The sequence below is a fragment of the Ambystoma mexicanum genome, chromosome 7p (genome assembly GCF_040938575.1).
Source record: "Ambystoma mexicanum isolate Mex_15411 chromosome 7p, UKY_AmexF1_1, whole genome shotgun sequence".
NCBI classification, from domain to species: Eukaryota; Metazoa; Chordata; class Amphibia; order Caudata; family Ambystomatidae; genus Ambystoma; species Ambystoma mexicanum.
The window spans coordinates 264,755,835-264,763,778 of NC_090939.1; the positions used below are offsets into that span (position 1 = coordinate 264,755,835).

The 7,944-nt window shown below is 45.9% G+C and overlaps 1 protein-coding gene across 1 annotated transcript in view; it reads right to left on the reverse strand.

The window, feature by feature from the left end:
- OLIG2 (oligodendrocyte transcription factor 2) overlaps positions 1–5,517 on the reverse strand; it is a 51,008-nt gene extending 45,491 nt beyond the window's left edge. Inside the window, exon 1 of the mRNA XM_069636326.1 lies at positions 5,437–5,517. The gene's annotated coding sequence lies outside the window, so the exon portion shown is untranslated. The remainder of the gene's footprint in view (positions 1–5,436) is intronic.
- Between the last annotated feature and the right edge of the window lie 2,427 nt (positions 5,518–7,944).

Genomic DNA, 7,944 nt, shown 5'->3' on the forward strand with positions numbered 1-7,944 from the left:
AAAACCATAAGCATCCCACCTCTGCCACCAGTGTAAAGACTGGAGGGGGTGTCTGTACTTCTGCTCTCTATATGGTAGAGGAGAGGCACAGAGGACCCCGGACTAGATTCTCTATTATTGGTAACGTAATCGAGCAATCAAAGCCTAGCTTCTCAGGAGGTGATGCAGGCTGGTTCTTAAGTACAGTGTAGTCCCCAGGCCCCCACACAGGAATGTCCACACACTCGCTAAAACACATTCTTTATATAATTAAGGTTCACGGTTATATACACAATCACAATAACTCACTTTGTGCTCAGTAAATCTACAATGGCAAATATATACAATTCTAAGTGGTACCACAATTATTATCAGATTTCATTAAAGTGCATCAACTGTACTGTTTAAACGTCACACAAATCACTTAATAAAGGTAACCAACAATAGACATTGGAGGAAAGCAGTTGGTTAGAACAATTGGCAGAATACTGGCCCCTACCGTTAGACACAGTTCTGTGTGGAGATCCCCCCACCTAGGCAACCTGTAAACGGTTCCATGTAATAATGTCGCCACAAAAATCTCGCCATGCAAAAATATTGCTGAAAAATGGCCGTTTTTTGTGTTGACATTATTGCATGGAACATATGGGGGACACCCCCGCAACCCCCAAACTTTTTTTCCTTTTTCTTAAAATTAGTTTTGTTTTTGTTGCCCCTGTGCCCATATATATGGTCACCCAAATAATATCGCCACAACTTTTTCCCGGCGATATTATTTACGGCGACCATATATATGGGGATAATATTACCTGATACCCTGTAAACTAAAGATATATCACAAGCCCAGTCCATATATTGTTCTGTAAGTCTTATTTCCTTCTATAATGTTTCTACCACCCCAATGTACCTGCAATAGCAGAGTACGACGTCGGGTCGACATATCCTTCTTGAGTCCCTTTAAAGCAGGAGCCATGGATCATCTAGATCCCTCGAAGAAAGTGAACTCGGCGTAATGGCGGCAGCTTCGGTCCCAGCGTTGCTCGTCGAAGACGGAGCGAAGACGTCCTGCAAGGAAGAGGCATGCAGGGCATCTCGATGTCGATAATTCTGGACCACAAAGAGTTTGTGAAGAACAGTGGCTCAGCAAGGGCGTTGAGTCGTCCGGGCTCTCTATGGTCTTTGGGTGGCGGAAAACCCACCAGCGGATGCTCCTCGGCACGTCAACGGCCTGGCCTTCTCTGGCAGGATAAGGCAGGCAGGGGTGCGGACGAGCGCATCCGTGAATCAAAAGACTTAGGCAAAGGAGCGGGCGGCTCCGGTCGTCAATGGCACGGTGTGAACCAGTCCCCTCTTCTGGGCAACACGACTTCGATGGGCCTCCAGCGGCTATGCGAACCTACGAACCTTGGTCGACAGCGGTGGACGGAATGTCCGGTGCTTATCTTCGTTCTCCTCGGCGGTCCCCGTCTCCGGTCGGAAGCCTGTCGAGGGTCTAACTTCCAGGGCGCTTCGGCGAAGGTTAGCGGTGCTCGATGGTCCCTCGGAGCATGGGAAGAGGGCACCTAACCAGTTGCACACTTGGAGCAGACTCGACAGCTTTCAGCTTTTGGATTTCGGCAAAGGGAGACAGCAGTCAACCTTCTTCTTCAGGCTCGGCTTCGAGATTAGGTGTTCAACTTCAGCTTCTGAACGAATTCTAGTAGTGAGAGGCCCCCAGATATACTAGTTTATCTCCCATTCATTCTGCTGGGTCACACTCAGGCAACCAATCACTCAGAATGGCATTCAGCAGTGAGTCAGCCAATCAGGCATACAGTGCATTGAGGCGATACTCCTCCCTCTCAGACACTCACAACAAGAAATGTGTATTGGGACAAGTACCCAGCCATTCAACACTACACACTGCATCAATACCAGTTTCAGGCAGGGCTGCCTCAGTCATTGTGTCAAACACCAGAAACCAGACATCCACAACAAGAAGTGCATATTGGTCACACACTCCATTCACCCAGGTCCCACCCACAGGGTGTACCCACAACATACAGTCACTGGGAAGGCCCCAGCCAGTCTAGCCTGGACTTCACAACAACAGCATATATGGAACTTCCACCCAACAGCCAGTCAGGGGGAAGGGACAGAGTCAGGGCTTCCCAGGACTTTGGGAAAACAAGGTAAGAGGCAATAGAAAGCAAAAGGCCACAGGGGCCATCTTGTTTCCTATCAAGAATCAACTGATTCCAATGGCAGGACCTGGGTATCCCAAAATGGAGGATACTCAGAGCATCTGTCGAATTCAGTATGGACCTGCCACCAGCCCATACCCTGCTCTGTGGGCCATACACAGGTGCCCAAAAACATACACTAGCGGCACAGGGTTGTACCCCCACCCATGGGTGCCATAAGGGTATCCCATAGGTTTGTTCACCAAACCAAAAACAGGAAGAGCTGCACTGCCAGGAGTCCCACATGGACTCCTGGGCAGAAAACACTACAGAACACAAATGAAAAAGGACTACAGGAAAGGACAAAGATGCCCTGTCCCTCCAATGCATTTCCAGCATCACACTAAGCATAGAACAATCCACTGACAGTTTGTCCATTATAATCAGTACTGTATGCATTTAGAGGTAGTTCAAGGTTTGCCCTACAGATAAGGGATAGCCAATGATGCACTAATCCTTATATATTATATGAGTAGATATGATCCCTTAACCAATTCTTCCACTTGATAGTTTTTGTATTTTATCATGTAGAATGACGTCATAGATGACGGTATAAAGACCTCTGGGTAATCCAGCTGCTTTGTGAGTGCGCATGCATTAGCCCGATGTTTGTCGGGTCTCGCTTCTTTATGATCTGAGAATAAAGTAGTGTTTTGCCATATTCTTTAAGTCTGTCCAATCATTTGGTCTGTAATCTTTATTTGTAATCCCATCTAGCACAAGAAACACTTCAAAGTGGTAGAGCACACTAGCATGCCAAGATTTGTGACACGGTCATGCATGCTGACGTCTAATATGGTTAGACGATAATGTACAAAAGTTAGCAGGTAAGCTTAGTGTGATGATAAATTGTGAGAAACTTTGTACGAATAGTCTGTGGTAACACATTGCTTGTTTTTATTTTTTATTTTTAGAGTAGGCTTTCCTTCTTGGGTGACATTCTCTCCACCTGTGAGTCCCCGAGCACCTTTTACTGGACTCTTGGATCGTTGGCTGATCCTCCCGAGTTAGTAGGAAACTGTTTGCACACTCACTCAATCTTTTACTCTTATCTTGGGAACCCTTTTTACCTCTTTTTGGTATGTTGTTTTGCTTTCCTCCATCTTTTCTGGCATCTACATTTTACTGAAGTAGCACACGGCACTTTCTGTGCAGTCTTACTGTGAGCTCCTAAAGCTTCCACTGTAATGGAAACACTTGTGTTACCCTTAGAAACACTTGAGTGAAAGCGCGTAATACATGTGCTATCATATCATATAATTTCATATCATATTTACACTTGGTTAACAACCTGTTACCAAAGCAGGGGGAAACTGTGTATCCTACCTATACGCTCTTTTGTGAGATCAGCACACACCACCTTGTGTGGAGTGCTCAGGGGAAACATTGTCTCCCATGTCTCACTTCTCCAGTAACCTTTTGGTTACTGATAAGTACCCTCTTTTCAGGCTGGGGTCAGTTTACCTTTTACATAACCTTTTGTGAACTTTTATTGCAGGTTGTCATTGAGGCTACGGTAGGGGACACAAGTTTCACCATCAACCCAAAATAATGTCTTCACTTATTTAAGTCCTGATCAAGATGGCTTGTCCTTGGTTAGGTCTTCTTCTACCTACCAGGTTGGGGGAGGTACCTCTAGTTACTTTGTCTTCTCCAGGCTTCCCATTGGAAGTCAGTGAAAGGTCTTTGTGTGACTGGCAGGACAGGAAGAGGGGAGAGTCAACCGAAACCCCCGAGTCCTTTGTCCTGCATAGCCAGAGGCCGCTGAGTAACCGCTGTGGTCCCGACCTCCACTTCTGAGCATCAGGGAATATCCGAACGAGATGACTACCTCTCTTGGACGGGTGGGCCTAACCAGTCCCAAGACAAACTGCATTTTGTGCCCTCCCTGGAATAGCTGCGACCTCCACGATACCCAAGGTCCTGTGCCACTGTGCTGTACATTGCCGCCCGAAGATCAAATCCACCCTGAACTTTGTGGCATCTTTCATTGCCTGCAGAGACTCCATCCAGCTCCCCGAAGTCCCCTTACACAAGACCAGGACCGCGAAAAGGAGAAGAGTCTACTGCATAACATCCATTCTGCACTAGAAACACTTGTGCGTACAGGCGCATTATAAATGCCACATCATATATCATATCATATCATAACTGTGCCCGAAAAAGGTGCCAACAAGCCAGAACCAAGAAGATCCATTGCTGGGCAACTGTCTGCACGATACCTGACACCATATCCACCGTAGTCCCTTTCTTCTGTCACCAACAGCGAGAAACATGTAACCCGGTCTGCTGTCGCCTCCCCGCTGGAACCATCCTACAGCAACGACTTCTTCTTTTTAAGGTACTGTCCTACTCCCTGTAAAACTTACATGGAGCTTTGCTTGCAGATCCTGTGTTCATGTTGGCTGCATATATCGTATCTTGCAGCCCTCCAGGGCTCTCATAGAGATCCATGTACTCTCTCCTGTCTTAAGACACTGACCCTTGAGGCAACTCCAGAAGAAGACCATTAGGCTTCCTTGACTTGAAAAACCTAACTTAACCTACTTGCAAACGCAGAAGAGATCCTGCTTCACTCTGCCACTTTGAAACCTTGAACACTATACCCTGCATATCCTGCTCAACGCCTAACCTCTAGTAGCATAATGCCCCTTTGAACATTGTGAGACTCTCACTAGCTTGGGCTGGACTCCTTAAGACAGGTTGGAGCAAAATTATAAAAAGTTATCATAAATTGGAAAAGTTTACATATATGTTTCAGATGGTGTTACTAAGAGATCTGCTGACAGGATCTGCGATGCCCTGCGCAGGGGTAGCACAAACCACTCACCCCCACAGGGGTTTTGGGACCTGTGGGTGTTGAAGCATTTAGGCCTCTGCAACCCCAGTGGGGAACTAGGGTTAGGGTTCCATTGGTTAACCAGGAAGATGTGAAGGCAGAGGTTATGGATAGGAAGGGGGAGTATAGGGTAAGTATTGGTAAGTATTGCTCCTCAGCTCTTGTGCTCCAGTCCTCGGCATCCTACTGTGGCTTACCTGCACACACACACTCTTTACACACACAAAATAAACAAGAGGCTTTCCACGTGGCTTAGCTTGCACATATACACTCACATACACATATGATTAACAGGAAGTCGTCTAGTAGGTTTGGCATAGAATACAATCTATACCCTACAGTACCCTATAATATTCATGTAACCATTAACATAAAGTAGAAGGGCACTTTGCTCACTGCTTTGCACTGTCTCCTGTTGTCTCCAAGATGTCCTTATCAGTGTTCGATGTGCTGTCATGCACTGCAAGAAAGGAATAGTTTGAGTACAAGGTTGCAAAATGTAGCACTGCTGTAACGTTACAAACTAAACTTGAATCATGCACAATACGGCTCTGTATAATATAGCTGAACAGTAGGTCCGGGGCAATGGATCATGCATGTGTACTGCGGGAAGCAGGCATCCAATGCACGAGCTGCTTTGCGGCCACACATTCACTTATCCATTTCAGGGCAGGGGAAATTGAGTACGGTGGGATGTGGCCTCCTGCTCATTCCCCAACACCTCACCGGTAAGCTTCTATTGCAGTGCAGTGTGTGCTGACTCCCTACCCTGCAGTACTTATCTTTTGACTGGTGACCGGCCAGTTAGGTTGTCCAGTGGGGCGTGGCCCCTTGCACTTGCTCCGAGGTACGGAGCTCTTCAGAACATGTCTGTTCTGGCTGCAATCTCAAGTGCAAGCCCCGTGCTGGTGCTTTCGCTGTGTGCGATTACATCATGCGCCCAAGATGGCTACCGTTTTGTAGGCGGGCCTCTGGGTCTTGTGGTCCACAGCTGATGCCTGTGCCTGCAGAATGGGCAAAGCAGCAGCCTGTACGGCTTCAATGTTTCTAGTTTGGAGTGCTGCTGCTGCACAACAAGGGCTACATGCCCCTTTTCCTGGTATTTTTACATTCTCCTATCCTGGTCCCTGACATTTGTTACTATATAAGTTATTTTTAAAGTTATTACACCTATGGGCTATTACCGAATAAACTTGCAATTGTGTTGTAGGTTACTGTGTTTTAGAACTTATGATTTGATTTGATTATTGTGCATATATAAACGTGCTTATAACGGACTGAACCCTATAGCGGCGCAGCTGACATTAAAATGGTGAAATCAACAAGCAGTGTACATAAAAAAAATCATAACCTGGGGGTCTCCTATCGTCCTCCATATAGTTCCCTTATTTAAACAAAAATGGCTTAAGTGCTCTGTGAAACTGGTAAGACGTGTCAAGAGTCCTAATCTCTCTGGGGACCCCATTCCACAGTGTTGGCCCAAAAACTGCAAATCTTCTGTCTCCCTGAGAAACACATACTGATGGAGGAACAATCAGAAGCAAACGATCCTTTGATCGTAAACACCTTGATGGTTGGTATTGGCATATCTTGTCCCTTAAATAGTGGAGGTGCCAGTCCGTTTAAACATTTAATAATGTGGCACGCTGTCTTAAATTTGATACGGTCCTCTACTGTCAGCCAGTGCAATGCCCTGCAGTAAGGGGATACATGATTTGATTTTCCCAAATGGCAAACCAATCTAAGGGCTGCATTCTGGGCTTTTTGGAGCCTAAGTAGTTGTTTGGCTGTAATGCCCGTCAGCAAACTATTGCAGTAGCCCAGGTGGCCATTTGTTAAAGCTCCCCCCACTATAGCATGATCTTCCTCTGGTATAAATGGCAGCACCTGCCATAGCAAGCACATTAAATAAAAGACTGCCAGAACCTTTGCTCCTATCTGACACTCACAACCAAGATTATCTTAGCAAATGTGGCCTAGGTTTTTTATCTTGGAGGCAAACGCCAGCTTCATACGTATTTATTTATTTATTACATTTATATAGCGCGCAGGCAGCCCAGGGGCATTGTGGCAGTAGGAGTGTGTGGACTAGCAATTTTTTTTGTTGCAGTTTTAAGTAAATGTCTGGGACCAAACAATATGAGCTCAGTTTTGGACGCATTCAGCTGAAGCTGATTCTTATGCATTAAACTCACCTGTTCCAAACATTGTTTGACCCTAGTGAAGGTGTCCTCAAAATGTCTAATTTTGATGAAAATCTGTGTGTCATTGACATAAGAATGGTACTTCATCCCGTGCCACTTCAGAATATCCATCTACGGTTTTAGATACAAATTGAAATGCAAAGGTGACAGAGAAGACCCTTGTGGGACTCGACACCCTGTCACAATAGGGTCAACGATGTATCCTCCCAATTTATCCTTCCTGTCTGTTATCCAGAAATTATTCAAACCACTTAATTGCATGTTCGGAGACTTTGCCTACCATTCTCAATCGATCAAGTAAGATGTGGTGGCTGACCATATCAAAGGCCGCAGACAGGTCCAACATCACTAAGAGGAATAGCTGTCACCGATCCGCGGCCTCTCATAGATCATCCTGCCCAGCCAACAAGGCCATTTCAGTTCCGAACTTAGGTCGACAACCTGACTTGAGTGGTCCAGCAACAACTCCTTTTCCACGTGATCCTGCAGCTGGCAGATAACCACCTTTTCCAAGACTTTCCTGGGCCATGGGAGTCTTGCAATTGGTTGGTAGTTTTGAAGATTGGTGGGTTCCAGGTTTTTTTTCATAATGGGGTCAGAATAGTGTTTCTTAACATTTGAGGCACTTTGCCCTGGTTCAAAGATGGATTAATAAAACCAGTTAAAAAGGTGTGATCTCTTGAGCAATATGCCTCGCTAT